Below are 26,527 nucleotides of genomic sequence, written 5' to 3'. Positions count from 1 at the left end.
AGCTGCTTGCATCTAACACTACACTACGACTACAAGCTGCGAAGAGAGAGATTACAGGGGGAGAAAGCATCTTTTAAGGTCTGGCGCTACAAAGAATGGGGGATCACGAGTTGCGAGTCATTCCACTCGACTTGTGCAGCCTGCAGCCTGAGGCGCATCAGGGGTGTGGACTAATTCAAGAGGAACCCACCTTAAAATTGTTCCTCTACCTCTTTAAATGTGTGTTTTTTTCATTTGTGGTAACAGGTATCCAGCACAAATTTATGTGCCCTTAAATATGGCCAAGTATGTAAAAACATCAGCCCACAACAATGCTGCCAGGGCTTTCATCCGCATCTCCCAGCCTCCGTCCCCAAGTCAGTATGGGCTGATATGTCTGGATTTATACTGTTAACATAGATATATTGATGTGGCCTAAATGATAGATGCGCCCCCCCAAACAAATTTCTTGCCTCCTCAAATCAAAATTTTAGTAGTTAAGAAAACACATTTTAATAGATCATCTAAACAAAGAATGTGTTAAAACTTAATGCAAATAATTGCAGTACTTAATTGTACTTAATCTCATCCCTGTATCCCTCCGCGCTCTCTCCCTCTCTTTGGGTGTATGGATATATTATAATATATCCGTGATCCATGACCTTAGCTAACCAATTAGCGTTTTCTCTGTGTTGTCGCTTGCGTGTGTCGTCATTGGTCGTGAACTTCTGGGAGGAGCGTAGAGAGGTGGAGAAACGGAAGTCGGGAAACAGATTAAAACCAACGTCTGAAGCGTTAGCTCGGTTTGTCAGTACTGTGAGAAAACTCAATTACCGAAGAAGCCTGGATGCTAAAACAAACTGTGAAGTTGCTTTTTTGTCGAAGATGAGTGAGACATGGACGCTGAACATACCTGCGGCGCGAAGGTAAGGCTATGGGTCGAACTAGATAGCGGCTAGCGTTAGCATTTCCGTTAGCGGCGAGCGTTAGCACTAGCCTTCTCTTTTATTGACATATCTTTTGACCGTGTTTCCAATCTCAGTCGTTTTATTGCATGGGTAAGAGTGTGTTTCTGTTTCCGTGACTGAGGCGTCCCTGACATGAGTTGTGAGTTTTCACCCGTCCACATTAGGGGTCTTTATATACAATGGTGAAAACACAACGAGCTCTTGCTAGCCTGTTTAAATCCCTGTTGTAAGTGTTTACAGTCACATTGCCGACATTTTGCATCTCTTTGTAATTTTGTGTTCCATCCTGGTCATTTTAACTCAGTTTATAGCGGTATATCATGTTGTTGTCATTGTTTTGTGTCTGGTTATTTTGTATCCTATTGCGGCTGCACCTGGCTGCTTTACACCAGGATGTCAGCGTTAGCAACAGCACATTTGAGGTGCCCCCACGGCCACCCCTTTGACGAAAACGCAAGCTTTTGATAACTTTTAACAGTATACTGACTGAGTTTTAAGTCGATGTGATTACAATTTCTAGGAGTTTGTTTCCAAGACAATGTGCCCCCATGGTGGGGAAGGATTTTCAGAAGTTTTGGATCGTGTCACAATCATAAAACAGGAGGTCTGTTTCAACTACATGTATGTGGATCTGCCGCGGTATAATTACGACAGTGTGTTGCTTTAAATGGTGCTGCTGCAAGGAATTCTCCTTTCCTTTTGTAAAGGAAGGTCCAGTGTATCCTATGCTGAAGGAGATAAGATAGGAAACACAGACGCTCTTTTTCTTAACTTTTAGAGAATTCGACTAGCTCTTATCATGGCTGCCACTGAGATACTTCCAAGTCATCTCACTCAGTTACGCACCTTCCTAAGCAAAAAGGACTATTGGACCGCAGCCTATGAGACTTTTTTGTACATCCGGGCATGTTATATATGTGGTCCTGATGTGGATTGGGTTTAGAGTCCCAAACAACTGGGCCGCGATCAGAAATCTTCAGCCAGATTCAGGTGTTCAAGCATTATCAGGAGACGGAAGTATCCAAGGCAGCAGAGTTTATTTGTCGACAAAGAAACCTGAGAACAATTCACAGTGCATACAAGATACATCAGAAGAGCTCCAAACTGTACTGGCTCATGTCTCTCTTCTTACAGTTTTGGCTGTGACTTTCCATGCCCCTCTGGTCATTTTATTGGTTTGGTAAATATACACCATTAAAACACTGGTTTGTCTAAATGTCCATCCTTGGTCCCCTCATTAAAATACACTATTAACTTATCACCAAATGCCACTATCTACTGGAAAGCACCTGGGCTTTTCCTCTGGCCAACTCCAGCTTACAGGGTCATGTCAGGACAGGCCCTGTCCTCATTTGGCCTGTTCATTCTCTGCTTTACACCATTATGTTCTGGCCTGTCCTGGTTGTATTTTTTTTTAAACTAAGTTATCTTTGATTTTTACACCATTATTTCTTAACTCTTCTTGTATCATTTAAAAAAAAATTTAATATGGATTACACAAAGTATGTATTGTATGCAGTGAACACTAACATCTACTCTCACACGGTGACCTTTAACACCTATCACATTTTCTTTGAATCATACAGCAAATAATGATAACACCGTTTCCACACAATATTTCTTTAGGATCATTAGCTATTGCAGTATTCTCTGCTTTGAGGCACTTCACTTTTTGCACATCACATAGCTGTTGACAAATTATACACTACAGTCCATATTTCATCTACCTACAACAAACTAAGTCCAGTTGGGATCAATTTTGAATGTTTCTGTGTAAAAGTAATCTAATATTAGAGGTAACAGTAAAAGTAATCTGCAGTAAAAAAAAAACAATGCAGAAGTACTAGTAATCCAGAAGAAAAAGATGTCAAAAATTCCATAGTATAGTAAGGCATAAAAATATTTTGTTGAATGTTCTGGTTCAGCTGTAATGTTAGCTGTGTTTTCATGGTTAAACTATTGATGAGGAATAGGTAGTAATGTATTAATCATTTTCCTTTGTATGTTTCTCTTAGATGTCCTCCAGGTGTCACCACTTCGCCCACTGAAATGGATAAGATCCGAGACATTGTCCATGACTCACAGAGACAATGTTCCCCGATTTGACAGCACTCCATGATAAGAGAGACATTGTCCACGATCACAGAGTGTCGTCGTATAATGAAGAAGTTTTTTGAGACCAGGCCTGAGGCCTCCAGGTAATTCACAAACAGCTTAGAGCGCTGACATTAAATTGTTTGTGTTCAGTATTCAGTATATCAGAAAAGTGTAATAATAGAAGTAATCTGCTATGTAAAAAGAATGTGTAAGTAATCTGTGTTAATAGAAGTCAAGTCAAGTCAAATTTTATTTATATAGCGCCAATTCACAACAGAAGTTATCTCGAGACGCTGTACATATAGAGCAGGTCTAGACCGTACTCTTTATCTTATAAGATTTACAGAGAAAAACCCAACAGATCCCACCATGAGCAAGCACTAGGCGACTGTGGCAAGGAAAAACTTCCTTTTAAGAGGCAGAAACCTCGAGCAGAACCGGACTCAAGGTGGGCGGCCATCTGCCTCGACCGGTTGGGTTTAGACAGAAAGAGAGGGGGGTGGGGGAATGGGGTAGGAGAAAGACAACATTGCACATACACAGACTAAGTCAAAGTGTAAATAGTAGTAGTAATAATAGTAATAATAATAATAATAGTAATAATTATTATTACAGCTAAAGGAATAATAATGACAAACGATGGTACATTAATAGCACTAACACTATCAATAACACTAGTAAATGTTTTAATTATTGTTGCATCATGGGTTGAGCTGGATCATGGGAGCAGCAGGAGACTCTCCAGCTCTGGAGGCAGAACCCTGCAGTGAGAGACAGTAGAAGAGAGAGAGAGAGAAGCACAGCCTGGGCAGTAATGTGCTTGAGGGAAGAACACACAGTTAAAGTGATGCAGTGATATTAAGACAGTTAATAATAATCTCGTCGGCAGGACATCATGGATAACATTTACTAACTATTAATCTTAACTGATGCATTGAGACTGACCCAACCTGCCGAGGGAAAAATGGTATCCTGAAATAGGAACCAGAATAATGTGCTAGTTAAAAGTTAAGGCATAAAGATGAGTTTTTAGTTTGGATTTAAAGGCCTCAACTGAGTCAGCCTGTCTAATATCACTAGGGAGGTTGTTCCAGAGGAAGGGGGCCCGATAGGAGAAGGCCCTGCAGCCTGCTGACTTCTTTTTGACTCTAGGGACAGACAGCAGCCCTGCACTCTGAGAACGCAGAGCACGCGAGGGAATATAAGGGTTAAGAAGATCAGACAGGTATGAGGGGGCTAGCCCATTTAGAATTTTATAAGTCATCAAGAGAACTTTAAAGTCTGATCTAACATGAATAGGGAGCCAGTGAAGGGAGGCTAAAACCGGGGTAATATGGTCAAACCTTCTCGATCTGGTCAGCATTCTAGCTGCAGCATTCTGAACCATTTGCAGACTTTTAGTGCTAGTGCGCGGTAGTCCTGAAAGCAAAACATTACAATAATCCAGTCTAGAAGAAACAAAGGCATGGACTAGAATTTCAGCGTCTGCCATGGAAAGAAAAGACCAAATCCTAGCTATATTGCATAGGTGAAAAAAGGCGGTCTTTGTAATGTCTTTAATATGCTGATCAAAGGAAAGAGTACGATCAAGTGTGACACCCAGATTTTTGGCTGTTGTACTTTGAGAGATAACACAGCTGTCAAGGGATATAGTTACATGATCGAACTGGGCCAATAACCAGCATTTCCGTTTTGTCTGAATTAAGAAGCAGGAAGTTTTGAGACATCCAGCTTTTAACAGATGACAAGCAGATCTCTAATACCCTAATTTGAGAGGCATTATCAGCCTTTATAGGCACATATAGCTGGGTATCATCAGCATAACAGTGAAAATTAATTCCATGACTCCGAATAATTTGGCCAAGAGGAGAAATATATAGAGAGAAAAGCAGGGGGCCAAGAACAGAACCCTGGGGTACCCCATATTTCACATCAGAAAAGGATGATACAGTGTTATTACAAGAGACACACTGAGTTCTGTCAGATAAGTAAGATTTTAACCAGCTGAGGGCCACGCCAGAGATTCCAAATCTATTTTCCAGTCGGTCCATGAGTATACGGTGATCTACAGTATCAAAGGCTGCACTAAGATCAAGTAATATGAGCATAGAGGTGGAATCTGAATCTAGAGAGAGTAGCAGATCATTTACTACTTTAGCAAGTGCTGTTTCAGTAGAGTGAAAGGCCCTAAAAGCAGACTGATACGGTTCAAATAGATTATTATCAGCTAAATGAGCTGAAAGCTGCTGATACACCACTTTTTCTAGTATTTTAGAGAAGAATGGGAGATTTGAGACAGGCCGATAGTTACCTAAAGACCCAGGATCAAGGTGTGGTTTCTTAAGTAAAGGTTTAACCACAGCTGTTTTAAAGCTAGAAGGAACAGTGCCAGTCGTCAACGATAGATTCACAATATTCAGCACTGCAGGGCCCAAGACTGGCCAGAGATCTTTGGAAAGTTTACCCGGTAAAGGATCAAAAAGGCAAGTGGTGGGTTTAGAAGCTAGTACTATCTTAGATAATGAATCAAGACATATAATGTCAAAATTCATCAGAGCAGAAACTCTCTGAGACTCAGTATGATGCACAGCCGGTTCTGCAGCAGATGCTGGAGAAACTGAACTGATTTTTAATCTAATCTCATCAATTTTACTGCAGAAAAAATTCTGAAACTCACAGGCAGTAAAGGGCGAGCAGCTAGGAGGCGGCTGCTTTTTAGTGAGTTTAGCTACAGTGTCAAAAAGAAATCTAGGATTATGTTTATTGCTATTGATTAAATTTGAAAAATATGCTGCTCTGGCAGTAGACAGTGCATGCTTATATTCCAGAACACCCTGGTGCCACTGGAGATACAGAGCTTCTGATTTGGATTTGCGCCATTTGCGCTCTAATTTCCGACAGGCCTGCTTCAGAGCACGTGTGTCGTCTGTGAACCAGGGAGTGGACCTCTTTGGCTGTTTAATTTTAGTGGTGAGAGGTGCAACTGAATCAAGGAGACTAGACAAGGTTGTATTCAAATCCCTGGTACAGTTATCAACAGAACCAATTGCTGTCGTAAAAGGGGCCAGGACCTAAAAGGGGCCAGGACCTAAAAAGGGGCCAGGACCTACAAGGAATAGAAGTAATGTTAAAGTAATCAGCAATATCAGAAGTAAGATGTAGTAGTCAAAATATCTGTTACTAGATGTCGTTTGCAACAGGTAATATGTAATAAGTAAAGTAATATGATAAAAGTAATCTAATATGAGAGGTAACAGTAAAAGTAATCTGTAATATAAAAGTAGTAATAGTAATCCAGAATAGAAGTAAAAATGTCACATTATAGTAAGGCATAAAAATGTCAAATGTTATTGTTATTGTTAAGGATCAATCAAAATGGGATTGAAAAATATCTTAACTTCAGTTTGATTGTACATGATCAGAAATTCTTAGTTATGTATATGTGCTAGACTACACCGTACAAAACAATATCAAGTCTACACATAAAATGTTGGAGTGAGTTGCTCATTAGTATGTTCATTTTAACTGCTGGTCAGAGAATGATTTAAAAAACATCTTTACAGTTTATTACAATCAGTTCTACACTATTTTAGTTAAAATGTAAAAAGCTGCTCTTAAGATCTTTGTTGTAATTCATTAAACGAAAACAACACAAAACAAAGACATTTTAAATATGTGTTAATAAGAAGAAGGTTGAAATGTGAAATAATGATTTTGTATGTGACTGACTGTGGTGGAGGAAATACTCAGACGTATAATAAACAACCCAAGATAAAATCCTGCATTAAAAAACTGACTTAACTGATAGTGTTTATTATTGTTGTGCAGTTCATAGTAAAATACATGATTGCTTCAGTGATTAGTTGATAGACACACAATTAATAATCATTTTACTTTCTTCCAAATATTTGTTGTTGGTTCTTCAGGTGATGAGAGGGAACTATTCAAGCAGGTTCTGGTTCAGCTGTAATGTTGAATATTTATCTGTGTTTTCATGGTTACACTGTTGATGAGGAATAGGTAGTAGTGTATTGATCATTTTCCTTTGTGTGTTTCTCTTTGATTTCTTCCAGGTGTCACCACTTGGTCAACATCATCATCCACAACCACATAGACGTCGTCCATGATCGCAGAGACGTGGTCCATCATCAGAGAGACATTGGTAATTCACAAACAGCTTTACATCAACTGTCCAACACATTAAATGGTTTATGTTCAATATATTAGAAAAGTGTAACAATAGAAGTAATCTGCAATATAAAAATAACGATCAGAGAGACATTGTCAATGATCACAGAGACATATTTTGCCCGTCTGTTTAATATTGTATGAAAGTGAATATTTTTAGCCAGAGGCCACTTATAGCCAGAGGTTAGGGTTACAGCTTTTGGCCACTTTTTCACGCCTTATGGTTATTTGGCCTTGATGGTTTCTGATCCCTTACTATTTGTTGCCTTACTATATATATGACATTTTTTTGACTGTTTGGATGACATACTATGGCATTTTTATGAGATTGCTGATGCCATATTTCACTATGACATTTTTTATCCATTTTCTGACGCCATACTATACTATGGCATTTTTATCACTTCTTGGACAACATACTGTACTATGTTTTTTTTTTACATTTACATTTACTAGGGTTAGTGTTATGGCTTTTAGCCATTTGTAGCCAGAGGTTAGGGTTAGGGTTACAGTTTTTGGCATTTAGCCAGAGATCAGAGTTTTCAGCCTCAGTTATACATTTTAATTGCAAGCTGCAAATAGAGAATTGTTGGCATTTCTGCATTACAAAATCATTTTGTGATATTAATTCAAAAATACAAACACTTATTTCAAAAGTTAAGTGACAAAACGTTATTGATTCTGTTATAGACAACATTTCACAAACCACAGCAAAGATAATGACAGATGTTTGACCACTTGGAGACTCTTTGTTTTATTCTCTCACTTAACATTTCATATAGTGGTGAGCACATATGAGGACATGCTTATTAAAATCTTATACATCTCTAAACATCTTTAAGAACATTTAACTACTTTGATTGTCCTCTTCAGGTGATGCAGTCTTCTCCACCTGCAGAGACAGAACATGTTAATCACAGAAACTGTCCAAACCTTCAAGTCCTCAAACATTATTACAAATGTAATTAAATGTCCCTCAAATGCCTCTATTAATACATATAACTTTTCCTATAAACTACCTCTTGCATTTGACATTTTTCGACGCCATACCATACTGTGACATTTTTTTGATGGTTTTTGACACTTTGCTATACAATGACATTTTTTGACAATTTTCTATGTCTTACTATACTTTGGTGTTTTTGATGCCTTTTTACACTATGACATTTTTTCATGGTTTCTGACGCCATACCATACTATGACTTTTTTTGACACCATACTATACTGTGACATTTATTGATAGTTTTTGACACTGCTATCCTATGAAATTGTTTGACCATTTTTGACACCAAACTATACTATCACATTTTTTCATGTTTTTCTGACGCCATAATATAATATGACATTTTTTGACTATTTTCTATGTCTTACTATACTTTGGTTTTTTTGATGGTTTAATGCATTTTTATACTATGACATTTTTTCATTATATTTGACACCATACTATACTATGACTTTTTTTTGACTATTTTTTGTCTTACTATACTTTGGTGTTTTTGATGCCTTTTTATACTATGACATTTATTGATGGTTTTTGACACTTTGCAATGCTATGACATTTTTTGACTATTTTCTATGTCTTACTATACTTGGTGTTTTTGATGCCTTTTTATACTATGACCTTTTTTCATGGTTTTTAATGCCAACCTATATTATGACTTTTTTAATCATTTTTGACACCATGCTATACTATAACATTTTTAATTATGTTTGACGCCAAACTATACTACGACATTTTTGATACCATACTATATACTATGACATTTATTGATGGTTTTCGACACTTTGCTATACTATGAAATTTGTTGACCATTTTTGACGCCATACTATACTATGACATTTTTTCAAGAGATTTGACACCATAGTATAATATGACATTTTTTGACGGTTTTTGACGCCAAACTATACTATGACATTTGTTGACCATTTTTTACGCCTTACCATAGTGTGACATTTTTTGACCCTTTTTGACACTATGCTATACTATGACATTTTTGATCATGTTTGACGCCAAACTATACTATGACATTTTTGATACCATACTATATACTATGACATTTATTGATGGTTTTTGACGGCAAACTATATTATCACTTTTTTTGATCATTTTCAAATTTTTGACTATTTTCTGTCTTACTATACTTTGGTGTTTTTGATGCCTTTTTACACTATGACATTTTTTGATGGTTTTTGACACCATACTATGACATTTTTTGACTATTTTTTATGTCTTACAATACATTTTTTTGATGGTTTTTGATGACAATTATTGATGGTTTTCAACACTTTGCTATATGAAATTTTCTATGTCTTACTATACTTTGGTATTTTTGATGCCTTTTTACACTGACATTTTATCATGGTTTCTGACGCCATACTATACTATGACTTTTTTTGACGCCAAACTATACTATGATATTTATTGATGTTTTCGACGCTTTGCTATACTATGAAATTTTTTGATAATTTTTGATACCATACTATACTATCACATTTTTTCATGTTTTTCCTGACGCCATACCATACTATGACATTTTTTGACTATTTTTTATGTCTTACAATACATTTTTTTGATGGTTTTTGATGACATTTATTGATGGTTTTCAACACTTTGCTATATGAAATTTTCTCTGTCTTACTATACTTTGGTGTTTTTGATGCCTTTTTACACTATGACACTTTTTCATGGTTTTTGACGCCATACCATACTATGACTTTTTTTGATGCCATACTATACTATGACATTTATTGATGGTTTTTGACACCAAACTATACTATGAAATTTGTTGACCATTTTTTACGCCTTACCATAGTGTGAGATTTTTTGACCCTTTTTGGCGCCATACTATACTATGACATTTTTTGACTATTTTTTATGTCTTACAATACATTTTTTTGATGGTTTTTGATGACATTTATTGATGGTTTTCAACACTTTGCTATATGAAATTTTTTGATTATTTTTGACGGTATACCATACTATGACTTTGTTTAATCATTTTTACTATACTACAACATTTTTGGATGGTTTTTGATGCCTTACCATAGTATGACATTTTTTATGTCTTACTAGGGTTTTTTTGACTTTTTTTTTTTGACGGTACTTTGGTGTTTTTGATGCCTTTTTACACTATGACATTTTTTGATGGTTTTTGACACCATACTATGACATTTTTTGACTATTTTTTATGTCTTACAATACATTTTTTTGATGGTTTTTGATGACAATTATTGATGGTTTTCAACACTTTGCTATATGAAATTTTCTATGTCTTACTATACTTTGGTATTTTTGATGCCTTTTTACACTGACATTTTTTCATGGTTTCTGACGCCATACTATACTATGACTATTTTTGACGCCAAACTATACTATGATATTTATTGATGTTTTCGACGCTTTGCTATACTATGAATTTTTTTGATAATTTTTGATACCATACTATACTATCACATTTTTTCATGTTTTTCCTGACGCCATACCATACTATGACATTTTTTGACTATTTTTTATGTCTTACAATACATTTTTTTGATGGTTTTTGATGACATTTATTGATGGTTTTCAACACTTTGCTATATGAAATTTTCTATGTCTTACTATACTTTGGTGTTTTTGATGCCTTTTTACACTATGACACTTTTTCATGGTTTTTGACGCCATACCATACTATGACTTTTTTTGATGCCATACTATACTATGACATTTATTGATGGTTTTTGACACCAAACTATACTATGAAATTTGTTGACCATTTTTTACGCCTTACCATAGTGTGAGATTTTTTGACCCTTTTTGGCGCCATACTATACTATGACATTTTTTGACTATTTTTTATGTCTTACTATACATTTTTTTGATGGCTTTTGATGACATTTATTGATGGTTTTCAACACTTTGCTATATGAAATTTTTTGATTATTTTTGACGGTATACCATACTATGACTTTGTTTAATCATTTTTACTATACTACAACATTTTTGGATGGTTTTTGATGCCTTACCATAGTATGACATTTTTTATGTCTTACTAGGGTTTTTTGACTTTTTTTTTTTTGACGGTACTTTGGTGTTTTTGATGCCTTTTTACACTATGACATTTTTTGATGGTTTTTGACACCATACTATGACATTTTTTGACTATTTTTTATGTCTTACAATACATTTTTTTGATGGTTTTTGATGACAATTATTGATGGTTTTCAACACTTTGCTATATGAAATTTTCTATGTCTTACTATACTTTGGTATTTTTGATGCCTTTTTACACTGACATTTTTTCATGGTTTCTGACGCCATACTATACTATGACTTTTTTTGACGCCAAACTATACTATGATATTTATTGATGTTTTCGACGCTTTGCTATACTATGAATTTTTTTGATAATTTTTGATACCATACTATACTATCACATTTTTTCATGTTTTTCCTGACGCCATACCATACTATGACATTTTTTGACTATTTTTTATGTCTTACAATACATTTTTTTGATGGCTTTTGATGACATTTATTGATGGTTTTCAACACTTTGCTATATGAAATTTTTTGATTATTTTTGACGGTATACCATACTATGACTTTGTTTAATCATTTTTACTATACTACAACATTTTTGGATGGTTTTTGATGCCTTACCATAGTATGACATTTTTTATGTCTTACTAGGGTTTTTTTGACTTTTTTTTTTTGACGGTACTTTGGTGTTTTTGATGCCTTTTTACACTATGACATTTTTTGATGGTTTTTGACACCATACTATGACATTTTTTGACTATTTTTTATGTCTTACAATACATTTTTTTGATGGTTTTTGATGACAATTATTGATGGTTTTCAACACTTTGCTATATGAAATTTTCTATGTCTTACTATACTTTGGTATTTTTGATGCCTTTTTACACTGACATTTTTTCATGGTTTCTGACGCCATACTATACTATGACTTTTTTTGACGCCAAACTATACTATGATATTTATTGATGTTTTCGACGCTTTGCTATACTATGAATTTTTTTGATAATTTTTGATACCATACTATACTATCACATTTTTTCATGTTTTTCCTGACGCCATACCATACTATGACATTTTTTGACTATTTTTTATGTCTTACAATACATTTTTTTGATGGTTTTTGATGACATTTATTGATGGTTTTCAACACTTTGCTATATGAAATTTTCTATGTCTTACTATACTTTGGTGTTTTTGATGCCTTTTTACACTATGACACTTTTTCATGGTTTTTGACGCCATACCATACTATGACTTTTTTTGATGCCATACTATACTATGACATTTATTGATGGTTTTTGACACCAAACTATACTATGAAATTTGTTGACCATTTTTTACGCCTTACCATAGTGTGAGATTTTTTGACCCTTTTTGGCGCCATACTATACTATGACATTTTTTGACTATTTTTTATGTCTTACTATACATTTTTTTGATGGCTTTTGATGACATTTATTGATGGTTTTCAACACTTTGCTATATGAAATTTTTTGATTATTTTTGACGGTATACCATACTATGACTTTGTTTAATCATTTTTACTATACTACAACATTTTTGGATGGTTTTTGATGCCTTACCATAGTATGACATTTTTTATGTCTTACTAGGGTTTTTTTGACGGTACTTTGGTGTTTTTGATGCCTTTTTACACTATGACATTTTTTGATGGTTTTTGACACCATACTATGACATTTTTTGACTATTTTTTATGTCTTACTATACATTTTTTTGATGGCTTTTGATGACATTTATTGATGGTTTTCAACACTTTGCTATATGAAATTTTTTGATTATTTTTGACGGTATACCATACTATGACTTTGTTTAATCATTTTTACTATACTACAACATTTTTGGATGGTTTTTGATGCCTTACCATAGTATGACATTTTTTATGTCTTACTAGGGTTTTTTTGACGGTACTTTGGTGTTTTTGATGCCTTTTTACACTATGACATTTTTTGATGGTTTTTGACACCATACTATGACATTTTTTGACTATTTTTTATGTCTTACTATACATTTTTTTGATGGCTTTTGATGACATTTATTGATGGTTTTCAACACTTTGCTATATGAAATTTTTTGATTATTTTTGACGGTATACCATACTATGACTTTGTTTAATCATTTTTACTATACTACAACATTTTTGGATGGTTTTTGATGCCTTACCATAGTATGACATTTTTTATGTCTTACTAGGGTTTTTTTGACGGTACTTTGGTGTTTTTGATGCCTTTTTACACTATGACATTTTTTGATGGTTTTTGACACCATACTATGACATTTTTTGACTATTTTTTATGTCTTACAATACATTTTTTTGATGGTTTTTGATGACAATTATTGATGGTTTTCAACACTTTGCTATATGAAATTTTCTATGTCTTACTATACTTTGGTATTTTTGATGCCTTTTTACACTGACATTTTTTCATGGTTTCTGACGCCATACTATACTATGACTTTTTTTGACGCCAAACTATACTATGATATTTATTGATGTTTTCGACGCTTTGCTATACTATGAATTTTTTTGATAATTTTTGATACCATACTATACTATCACATTTTTTCATGTTTTTCCTGACGCCATACCATACTATGACATTTTTTGACTATTTTTTATGTCTTACAATACATTTTTTTGATGGTTTTTGATGACATTTATTGATGGTTTTCAACACTTTGCTATATGAAATTTTCTATGTCTTACTATACTTTGGTGTTTTTGATGCCTTTTTACACTATGACACTTTTTCATGGTTTTTGACGCCATACCATACTATGACTTTTTTTGATGCCATACTATACTATGACATTTATTGATGGTTTTTGACACCAAACTATACTATGAAATTTGTTGACCATTTTTTACGCCTTACCATAGTGTGAGATTTTTTGACCCTTTTTGGCGCCATACTATACTATGACATTTTTTGACTATTTTTTATGTCTTACTATACATTTTTTTGATGGCTTTTGATGACATTTATTGATGGTTTTCAACACTTTGCTATATGAAATTTTTTGATTATTTTTGACGGTATACCATACTATGACTTTGTTTAATCATTTTTACTATACTACAACATTTTTGGATGGTTTTTGATGCCTTACCATAGTATGACATTTTTTATGTCTTACTAGGGTTTTTTTGACGGTACTTTGGTGTTTTTGATGCCTTTTTACACTATGACATTTTTTGATGGTTTTTGACACCATACTATGACATTTTTTGACTATTTTTTATGTCTTACAATACATTTTTTTGATGGTTTTTGATGACAATTATTGATGGTTTTCAACACTTTGCTATATGAAATTTTCTATGTCTTACTATACTTTGGTATTTTTGATGCCTTTTTACACTGACATTTTTTCATGGTTTCTGACGCCATACTATACTATGACTTTTTTTGACGCCAAACTATACTATGATATTTATTGATGGTTTTTGACACCATAATATGACATTTTTTGACTATTTTCTGTCTTACTATACTTTGGTGTTTTTGATGCCTTTTTACACTATGACTTTTTTAATCATTTTTGACACCATGCTATACTATGACATTTGTTGACCATTTTTTACGCCTTACCATAGTGTGACATTTTTTTACCCTTTTTGACACTATGCTATACTATGACATTTTTGATCATGTTTGACGCCAAACTATACTATGACATTTTTCATACCATACTATATACTATGACATTTATTGATGGCTTTCGACACTTTGCTATACTATGAAATTGTTTGACCATTTTGGACACCATACTATGACATTTTTTCATGATATTTGACACCATGGTATAATATGACATTTATTGATGGTTTTTGACGCCAAACTATATTATCACTTTTTTTGATCATTTTCAAATTTTTGACTATTTTCTGTCTTACTATGCTTTGGTGTTTTTGATGCCTTTTTACACTCTGACATTTTTTTGGTTTTTGACACCATACTATGACATTTTTTGACTATTTTTTATGTCTTACAATACATTTTTTTGATGGTTTTTGATGACAATTATTGATGGTTTTCAACACTTTGCTATATGAAATTTTCTATGTCTTACTATACTTTGGTTTTTTTGATGGTTTAATGCTTTTTTATACTGACATTTTTTCATTATATTTGACACCATACTATACTATGACTTTTTTTTGACTATTTTTTGTCTTACTATACTTTGGTGTTTTTGATGCCTTTTTATACAATGACATTTATTGATGGTTTTTGACACTTTGCAATACTATGACATTTTTTGACTATTTTTGACACCATACTATACTATGACATTTTTTAACAATTTTCTATGTCTTACTATATTTTGGTGTTTTTGATGCCTTTTTATACTATGACCTTTTTTCATGGTTTTTAATGCCAACCTAAGACTTTTTTTTTTATCATTTTTGACGCCAAACTATACTATGACATTTTTGGACACCATACTATACTATGACATTTATTGATGGTTTTTGACGCCAAACTATATTATCACTTTTTTTGATCATTTTCAAATTTTTGACTATTTTCTGTCTTACTATACTTTGGTGTTTTTGATGCCTTTTTACACTATGACATTTTTGGTGCTTTACTATATTGTGATATTTTTACTTCTATTTTAGTTTACTATTACTTCTGCCCTCAGTGCCCTGTGTTGGATGGTTGATGAAAAGCTGTTGAATTACCTGGAGGCCTCTGTCCTGGTCTCAAAGATCATCTTCATTGTACGAAGACTCTGTGTGATCGTGGACTACGTCTCTGTGATCGCGGACAGTGTCTCTGAGATTATGGACAAAGTCTCTGTGATCATGGACAATGTCTTTGTGATTGCGGACGATGTCTCTGAGATCATAGACGGTGTCTCTGTGATCATTGACAATGCCCCTGATCGCGGGCAATGCCATCAAATCGGTGACCCCCGTCTCCGCCGATTCTATCGCAAGGTCTCTACGAAGCATGGGACAATGTCTCTGACCATGGACAACGTCTCTCTCGTCTTTGACAAGGTCTCTGCAATCATAGACAATGTCTCTGATCGTGGACGATGTCTCCCTCATCCTCAACAATGTCTCTCCGATCATGGACCATGTCTCAGCTACTGTGGAGGACGTCTTGACGACCGTGGACGATGTCGTGGAAGAAGTGGTGACACCTGGAAAAAAATCAGAGAATAAGAGAAACATAGAAAGGAAAATGATCAATACACTACTACCTATTCCTAATCAACAGTTTAACCATGAAAACACTAAAAAATATTCAACATTACAGCTGAACCAGAACATTTAACAAACAGAGGGCTGTTTCAGAAAATGAACAGTTGACTGTCATCACCTCCTGAAGAACCAACAATAAGTACTTGAGAAAAAGTAAAATGATTATTAATTGTGTATAGATCAGCTAATCACTGAAGCAGTTGTATATGTTACTGTGAACTGCACAGCAATAATAAACGCTAACAGTTAAGGCAATTTGTGAATGCAGGATTTTAACTTGTGTTGTTTATTATACTTCAGTAAAAAGTCTGACTATTCTTCCACCACAGATGATCACGTACAGAATCGTATCACATTTCAACCTTCTTCCTATTAACACATATTTAACATGTATTTGTGTCATGTTGTTTTTGATTAATGAACAACAACCAAATTTACAAAGGTCTTAGCAGCAGCATTAGTGAAAATCTTTACGTAAGAAAGTGTAGAACTGGTCATTATAAACTGTAAAGATATTTTTAAACTTACTCTCTGACCAACAGTTAAAATTAACACACTAATGAACAAGTCACTGCAATGTTTTATTTGTAGAATTGATATTGCTTTGTACAGTGTAGTCTAGTATGTCTAGCACATACACAAGATTAATGATTTCTGATCATGTACAATCAAACTGAAGTTAAGATTTTTATCCGTCCCATTTTGACTGATCCTTAACAATAACAGTAATATTTGATATTTTTATGTCTTACTATAATGTGACATTTTGCTTCTATTTTGAATTACTAATACTTCTGCACTGTTTTTATATTACAGATTACTTTTACTGTTACCTCTAATATAAAATTACTTTTACCATTACATATTACCTTTCTTTTTACATATTACTGCTAAATTTACAGAAAATGTTTACGGTTGCAAGCTGCATCTTGTAACAGATTACTTTGACAATTACATCTTACTTCCGATGTTTCTAATTGCTTTTACATTACTTCTATTGATGTGTTATATATTGTTTATTTTTATATTGCAGATTACTTCTATGATTCCACTTTTCTGATGTACTCAATACTGAACATCAACAGTTTAATGTCCATGCTCTGTGTTAGACAGTTTATGTAAAGCTGTCTGTGAATTACCTGGAGGCCTCTGTCCTGGTGTCAAAGAACTTCTTCATTGAACAAAGACTCGCTGCGATAGTGTAGAATGTCTCTTTGATCGTGGACTACGTCTCTGTGATCGCGGACAATGTCTCTGAGATTATGGACAAAGTCTCTGTGATCATGGACAATGTCTTTGTGATTGCGGACGATGTCTCTGAGATCATAGACGGTGTCTCTGTGATCATTGACAATGCCCCTGATCGCGGGCAATGCCATCAAATCGGTGACCCCCGTCTCCGCCGATTCTATCGCAAGGTCTCTACGAAGCATGGGACAATGTCTCTGACCATGGACAACGTCTCTCTCGTCTTTGACAAGGTCTCTGCAATCATAGACAATGTCTCTGATCGTGGACGATGTCTCCCTCATCCTCAACAATGTCTCTCCGATCATGGACCATGTCTCAGCTACTGTGGAGGACGTCTTGACGACCGTGGACGATGTCGTGGAAGAAGTGGTGACACCTGGAAAAAAATCAGAGAATAAGAGAAACATAGAAAGGAAAATGATCAATACACTACTACCTATTCCTAATCAACAGTTTAACCATGAAAACACTAAAAAATATTCAACATTACAGCTGAACCAGAACATTTAACAAACAGAGGGCTGTTTCAGAAAATGAACAGTTGACTGTCATCACCTCCTGAAGAACCAACAATAAGTACTTGAGAAAAAGTAAAATGATTATTAATTGTGTATAGATCAGCTAATCACTGAAGCAGTTGTATATGTTACTGTGAACTGCACAGCAATAATAAACGCTAACAGTTAAGGCAATTTGTGAATGCAGGATTTTAACTTGTGTTGTTTATTATACTTCAGTAAAAAGTCTGACTATTCTTCCACCACAGATGATCACGTACAGAATCGTATCACATTTCAACCTTCTTCCTATTAACACATATTTAACATGTATTTGTGTCATGTTGTTTTTGATTAATGAACAACAACCAAATTTACAAAGGTCTTAGCAGCAGCATTAGTGAAAATCTTTACGTAAGAAAGTGTAGAACTGGTCATTATAAACTGTAAAGATATTTTTAAACTTACTCTCTGACCAACAGTTAAAATTAACACACTAATGAACAAGTCACTGCAATGTTTTATTTGTAGAATTGATATTGCTTTGTACAGTGTAGTCTAGTATGTCTAGCACATACACAAGATTAATGATTTCTGATCATGTACAATCAAACTGAAGTTAAGATTTTTATCCGTCCCATTTTGACTGATCCTTAACAATAACAGTAATATTTGATATTTTTATGTCTTACTATAATGTGACATTTTGCTTCTATTTTGAATTACTAATACTTCTGCACTGTTTTTATATTACAGATTACTTTTACTGTTACCTCTAATATAAAATTACTTTTACCATTACATATTACCTTTCTTTTTACATATTACTGCTAAATTTACAGAAAATGTTTACGGTTGCAAGCTGCATCTTGTAACAGATTACTTTGACAATTACATCTTACTTCCGATGTTTCTAATTGCTTTTACATTACTTCTATTGATGTGTTATATATTGTTTATTTTTATATTGCAGATTACTTCTATGATTCCACTTTTCTGATGTACTCAATACTGAACATCAACAGTTTAATGTCCATGCTCTGTGTTAGACAGTTTATGTAAAGCTGTCTGTGAATTACCTGGAGGCCTCTGTCCTGGTGTCAAAGAACTTCTTCATTGAACAAAGACTCGCTGCGATAGTGTAGAATGTCTCTTTGATCGTGGACTACGTCTCTGTGATCGCGGACAATGTCTCTGAGATTATGGACAAAGTCTCTGTGATCATGGACAATGTCTTTGTGATTGCGGACGATGTCTCTGAGATCATAGACGGTGTCTCTGTGATCATTGACAATGCCCCTGATCGCGGGCAATGCCATCAAATCGGTGACCCCCGTCTCCGCCGATTCTATCGCAAGGTCTCTACGAAGCATGGGACAATGTCTCTGACCATGGACAACGTCTCTCTCGTCTTTGACAAGGTCTCTGCAATCATAGACAATGTCTCTGATCGTGGACGATGTCTCCCTCATCCTCAACAATGTCTCTCCGATCATGGACCATGTCTCAGCTACTGTGGAGGACGTCTTGACGACCGTGGACGATGTCGTGGAAGAAGTGGTGACACCTGGAAAAAAATCAGAGAATAAGAGAAACATAGAAAGGAAAATGATCAATACACTACTACCTATTCCTAATCAACAGTTTAACCATGAAAACACTAAAAAATATTCAACATTACAGCTGAACCAGAACATTTAACAAACAGAGGGCTGTTTCAGAAAATGAACAGTTGACTGTCATCACCTCCTGAAGAACCAACAATAAGTACTTGAGAAAAAGTAAAATGATTATTAATTGTGTATAGATCAGCTAATCACTGAAGCAGTTGTATATGTTACTGTGAACTGCACAGCAATAATAAACGCTAACAGTTAAGGCAATTTGTGAATGCAGGATTTTAACTTGTGTTGTTTATTATACTTCAGTAAAAAGTCTGACTATTCTTCCACCACAGATGATCACGTACAGAATCGTATCACATTTCAACCTTCTTCCTATTAACACATATTTAACATGTATTTGTGTCATGTTGTTTTTGATTAATGAACAACAACCAAATTTACAAAGGTCTTAGCAGCAGCATTAGTGAAAATCTTTACGTAAGAAAGTGTAGAACTGGTCATTATAAACTGTAAAGATATTTTTAAACTTACTCTCTGACCAACAGTTAAAATTAACACACTAATGAACAAGTCACTGCAATGTTTTATTTGTAGAATTGATATTGCTTTGTACAGTGTAGTCTAGTATGTCTAGCACATACACAAGATTAATGATTTCTGATCATGTACAATCAAACTGAAGTTAAGATTTTTATCCGTCCCATTTTGACTGATCCTTAACAATAACAGTAATATTTGATATTTTTATGTCTTACTATAATGTGACATTTTGCTTCTATTTTGAATTACTAATACTTCTGCACTGTTTTTATATTACAGATTACTTTTACTGTTACCTCTAATATAAAATTACTTTTACCATTACATATTACCTTTCTTTTTACATATTACTGCTAAATTTACAGAAAATGTTTACGGTTGCAAGCTGCATCTTGTAACAGATTACTTTGACAATTACATCTTACTTCCGATGTTTCTAATTGCTTTTACATTACTTCTATTGATGTGTTATATATTGTTTATTTTTATATTGCAGATTACTTCTATGATTCCACTTTTCTGATGTACTCAATACTGAACATCAACAGTTTAATGTCCATGCTCTGTGTTAGACAGTTTATGTAAAGCTGTCTGTGAATTACCTGGAGGCCTCTGTCCTGGTGTCAAAGAACTTCTTCATTGAACAAAGACTCGCTGCGATAGTGTAGAATGTCTCTTTGATCGTGGACTACGTCTCTGTGATCGCGGACAATGTCTCTGAGATTATGGACAAAGTCTCTGTGATCATGGACAATGTCTTTGTGATTGCGGACGATGTCTCTGAGATCATAGACGGTGTCTCTGTGATCATTGACAATGCCCCTGATCGCGGGCAATGCCATCAAATCGGTGACCCCCGTCTCCGCCGATTCTATCGCAAGGTCTCTACGAAGCATGGGACAATGTCTCTGACCATGGACAACGTCTCTCTCGTCTTTGACAAGGTCTCTGCAATCATAGACAATGTCTCTGATCGTGGACGATGTCTCCCTCATCCTCAACAATGTCTCTCCGATCATGGACCATGTCTCAGCTACTGTGGAGGACGTCTTGACGACCGTGGACGATGTCGTGGAAGAAGTGGTGACACCTGGAAAAAAATCAGAGAATAAGAGAAACATAGAAAGGAAAATGATCAATACACTACTACCTATTCCTAATCAACAGTTTAACCATGAAAACACTAAAAAATATTCAACATTACAGCTGAACCAGAACATTTAACAAACAGAGGGCTGTTTCAGAAAATGAACAGTTGACTGTCATCACCTCCTGAAGAACCAACAATAAGTACTTGAGAAAAAGTAAAATGATTATTAATTGTGTATAGATCAGCTAATCACTGAAGCAGTTGTATATGTTACTGTGAACTGCACAGCAATAATAAACGCTAACAGTTAAGGCAATTTGTGAATGCAGGATTTTAACTTGTGTTGTTTATTATACTTCAGTAAAAAGTCTGACTATTCTTCCACCACAGATGATCACGTACAGAATCGTATCACATTTCAACCTTCTTCCTATTAACACATATTTAACATGTATTTGTGTCATGTTGTTTTTGATTAATGAACAACAACCAAATTTACAAAGGTCTTAGCAGCAGCATTAGTGAAAATCTTTACGTAAGAAAGTGTAGAACTGGTCATTATAAACTGTAAAGATATTTTTAAACTTACTCTCTGACCAACAGTTAAAATTAACACACTAATGAACAAGTCACTGCAATGTTTTATTTGTAGAATTGATATTGCTTTGTACAGTGTAGTCTAGTATGTCTAGCACATACACAAGATTAATGATTTCTGATCATGTACAATCAAACTGAAGTTAAGATTTTTATCCGTCCCATTTTGACTGATCCTTAACAATAACAGTAATATTTGATATTTTTATGTCTTACTATAATGTGACATTTTGCTTCTATTTTGAATTACTAATACTTCTGCACTGTTTTTATATTACAGATTACTTTTACTGTTACCTCTAATATAAAATTACTTTTACCATTACATATTACCTTTCTTTTTACATATTACTGCTAAATTTACAGAAAATGTTTACGGTTGCAAGCTGCATCTTGTAACAGATTACTTTGACAATTACATCTTACTTCCGATGTTTCTAATTGCTTTTACATTACTTCTATTGATGTGTTATATATTGTTTATTTTTATATTGCAGATTACTTCTATGATTCCACTTTTCTGATGTACTCAATACTGAACATCAACAGTTTAATGTCCATGCTCTGTGTTAGACAGTTTATGTAAAGCTGTCTGTGAATTACCTGGAGGCCTCTGTCCTGGTGTCAAAGAACTTCTTCATTGAACAAAGACTCGCTGCGATAGTGTAGAATGTCTCTTTGATCGTGGACTACGTCTCTGTGATCGCGGACAATGTCTCTGAGATTATGGACAAAGTCTCTGTGATCATGGACAATGTCTTTGTGATTGCGGACGATGTCTCTGAGATCATAGACGGTGTCTCTGTGATCATTGACAATGCCCCTGATCGCGGGCAATGCCATCAAATCGGTGACCCCCGTCTCCGCCGATTCTATCGCAAGGTCTCTACGAAGCATGGGACAATGTCTCTGACCATGGACAACGTCTCTCTCGTCTTTGACAAGGTCTCTGCAATCATAGACAATGTCTCTGATCGTGGACGATGTCTCCCTCATCCTCAACAATGTCTCTCCGATCATGGACCATGTCTCAGCTACTGTGGAGGATGTCTTGACGACCGTGGACGATGTCGTGGAAGAAGTGGTGACACCTGGAAAAAAATCAGAGAATAAGAGAAACATAGAAAGGAAAATGATCAATACACTACTACCTATTCCTCATCAACAGTTTAACCATGAAAACACTAAAAAAATATTCAACATTACAGCTGAACCAGAACATTTAACAAACATTAGAGGAGTGTCTCAGAAAATGGGCTGATTACTGTCACATATGACAAGAAAAATCATCACAGGAAAAATTTACTAAAATGATTATCTTAAATCTTAAATTTCTATATTAACTGTCTGTCAACTAATCGCTGGAGGAATCATGTATATTACTGTGAACTGCATAACAAAAACTTTCACCCAAGTAAATTTTTGAAAGCAGGATTTTAACTTCATTTACATTACATATTACAACATTACACTTCAGTCCACAGGCAGAAGATTAACTCACAACTATTTTGAGTTTTTGACTATTATTATAACTAGTACTATTTTCTTTTCTTTTTTTCAATTTATAGACATGATTAATTAATTTAACAAATTAATTGGAATATATACACTTCTCTTTCATTCAGTTAGCACTTGTCCACATGTCAGAATGAATGAACCTAGTTCAGTCTCTCTCCACTCTCTTTATCCAGGTTGCCTGCAATGATTTTTGTAATTAAGCAGATGTCGCTATTAAGCGATACACCAACACAGTGTCAACACAGTTAGGAGAATGTGCCACACACTCCATGAGGCGACATCTACCCATCACTAGTTTATGGTTCTGTTTCTGCCGAATGCTGCTTCTCTGCTGCACCTTGCTCTGTATTGGTGCAAGCAAAAGACTGCAACAGACGTCGGCAATAAAAAGAAGCGAATTATGGCATTATGCCGGAGGTGGGTGTGGGGTGTTGCTTAATGGTCCTCACAGGAGTCGTTTTAGTAATTTCACGTTGAAAATCGGTTTAATAAAGGCCTGTGGGCTGTTAACCGAGCTGCCGCTAACGTTAGCTCACTGTTTTTAGATGCTCAGATTGTTTTTTAAGTTAGGATTCCTTCAGTGTTCATCATTCAGGAGGTTTCTACTGGGAGCTGAATTATCCACGGCCTTGTTTCAAATTTAAAACAATCAATGTTTCTCCGCGACGCGGACACGAGACGTTGAGAGCGGCTGTCTGGAGATCCAGACATCTAATGACAAATATCCGTCATCTGGTTTAAGATTAGAGTTAGAATATTATATAAAGTGACAGTGACGTGACTTGAAACATTCAGAAAGTAGTCGGGTGAAAATGTTCTGATGTGCGGCCATCTGGCCGACAGCCCGCGTTACTGGTTTATTGTACCTAAACGCTCATGTGACAGAAAATGACAGGAACAAATAACAAATAGCTTTGGTGATTTAAATTACGTCAGGCGATTTACAGCTGCAGCTCTGAAAAAGAACTTGATGAAAGCCAAGAAAGTAGCAAAAACAACTGATGCATGGTCAGCTCTCACGTTTTTTTGTCACTGTCACCGTTATATTGACGGTGACTGGAAGATTTTGGGTTCTGTGCTTTTGACTCTCAGCATAGATGAGACGCTGCTGAGAACTAGTCTGAGGTGCGTTGTTAATGAGTGGAGCTTGGAAGGTAAAGTTAGTGCATCTGTACGCTACAGTGCAAAAAATATGACTCGACATGACAACATATTATTTTGGAAAAAACACAAGTACAACACTTGAAACACAAATAAACTAATTAGTAAAGAATAGTTCACCTCCAAAACTTGGGCAGAGCAGGAGAATACAAAACCGAAAACTAAACACTAGAATATTGACAAGCAAACTAAGTTTTGAGGTGAATAAATTATGTTGAATTACGTTACTATGTTAATATGACTTTATTGATCTCAGAAAGAAAAGCAATTTTTTAAATTGTTTTTTATAATAAGTTCCTACAGTAATCTCTGCTCATACATTGTGACCTACTCTTGTGGCTTAAAACTTGTGGAAGAGCACAGAGTTAAAATCTAGTTTTCAAGCTTGTATTTAACACAAAACTGAGCTAAGTAAAGTCACCATCAGTGGATCAATGGTTGCTGCCACAAAGCTTCAAGGACAGAGGCAAAAAACGGAGTCGCAAAAAGACCGCAATGAGATGCTTAACTGCCACCGAAACACAAAATGGCCACAAATAAACGTTAAGTGGCCTGGAATAGATAAAACTATAAGAACACGATACGATGCAAAATAATCACAAAAGCTAGAACAACTAGAGACGCAAAACTATGCAATACCACCGCAAATACACATAAAATGATCACATCGACATGATAATCCCCCGTTTGACTTAAAATGACCAAGCTGGAGCACAAAATTACAAAGAAACAGTAAAAGGTCTGCAGAGTATTTGTAAAGAGATGCAAGCGGAGTTGTAAACAGACAAGCTGACTACTAACTAGTTACCACCCTCCACAACTCATGTCAGGGACACTTTAGTTACACGAACACAGAAACACGCTCTTACCCACAAGATTAAAACGACTGATAATTGAATTAAACGCTATCCACTAACCGTTTGCCTTACATTTGAGCAGCAGGTGTGTTGTTCATCCAGTCTCACTCGTGTTGGACAAAAAAGCAGCTCCACAGTTTGTATTAGACGTCTTCGGTAACGAGATTTTCTCACAGTACTAGCAAACAGAAGTAACTGTTCAAACTTGGTTTAAATCTGTTTCTCCGCCTCTCTGCTCCACCCACAACGTCTTGGCCAATGACGAGACACGTCGCAGCCAAAGACGACGTACGTCAGTTAACATTGGCAGAAGAACGCTGATTGGCCGGTCCATTCTGGTCCGCCTAGAAACCGTCTTAAATACATCCGCTGCAAAGACGGAGAGAGGCCTTAGATGGTTAATAGGATCTTAGTGCACGAAATCTGAAGGTGAAACTCCTTTATTTGTGACTGTTTTCTGACAAAGTGGACATGAGCCACGTGTAATTTGTAATAGCCAAGCTAATGAGCATGCACCTCTAACATATATGTATACTGTAGTAAGTTGCGGCACCTTTATTGCCCCTGATAAGGTTTAAGGGTGTCAGATATACTTTTTTACTCAATTTATTTAACTGTCCCGGATTAACAGTCTTTCACTTGCGGCTGTGGGCGACGGAAGAGAAAATGATCAGCACCACGGGAAGTTCAGGTGGGGGTACTGCAAGTCCCGCTTCATCTCTGCGACCAGCCCCATCCGTGATTTTCTACATGATGAGGATTTACCACACTTGAGACAAGTCTTGAGCAAATACATGAATATGAATGGATGACAGGTTTAATGAACCCAAGTCACCATAGACTGTAGGGTATATAAAAAAATAAGACACTGCACATAAACTATCACATATAAGGTAAATGAC

General features: G+C 35.2%; 2 long non-coding RNA genes across 7 annotated transcripts; one reads left to right on the top strand and one right to left on the bottom strand.

Annotated features, from left to right (window-relative positions):
• Positions 1-510: 510 nt before the first annotated feature.
• Positions 511-16,020, top strand: LOC108887908 (uncharacterized). The gene is made up of 4 exons (XR_001961713.2): positions 511-905; positions 2,963-3,145; positions 7,118-7,206; positions 15,922-16,020. It is a non-coding gene; the product is annotated as an uncharacterized LOC108887908 (long non-coding RNA).
• LOC127143133 (uncharacterized) lies at positions 7,231-25,924 on the bottom strand. 6 transcript variants are annotated; one of them, XR_007814341.1, is made up of 7 exons: positions 25,698-25,924; positions 22,693-23,180; positions 21,005-21,492; positions 19,317-19,804; positions 17,629-18,116; positions 15,962-16,428; positions 7,231-8,124 (listed from the first exon to the last, which is right to left on the bottom strand). It is a non-coding gene; the product is annotated as an uncharacterized LOC127143133 (long non-coding RNA). The 6 variants fall into 6 exon arrangements; XR_007814344.1 differs by lacking the exon at positions 7,231-8,124 and having other exon boundaries at positions 15,924-16,428; positions 25,686-25,924; XR_007814340.1 differs by lacking the exon at positions 7,231-8,124 and having other exon boundaries at positions 15,924-16,428.
• Positions 25,925-26,527: the final 603 nt, after the last annotated feature.

This window comes from Lates calcarifer, linkage group LG2 (genome assembly GCF_001640805.2).
Source record: "Lates calcarifer isolate ASB-BC8 linkage group LG2, TLL_Latcal_v3, whole genome shotgun sequence".
In the NCBI taxonomy this organism is placed as follows: Eukaryota; Metazoa; Chordata; class Actinopteri; family Centropomidae; genus Lates; species Lates calcarifer.
This window is presented reverse-complemented; position numbering and strand designations above follow the sequence as displayed.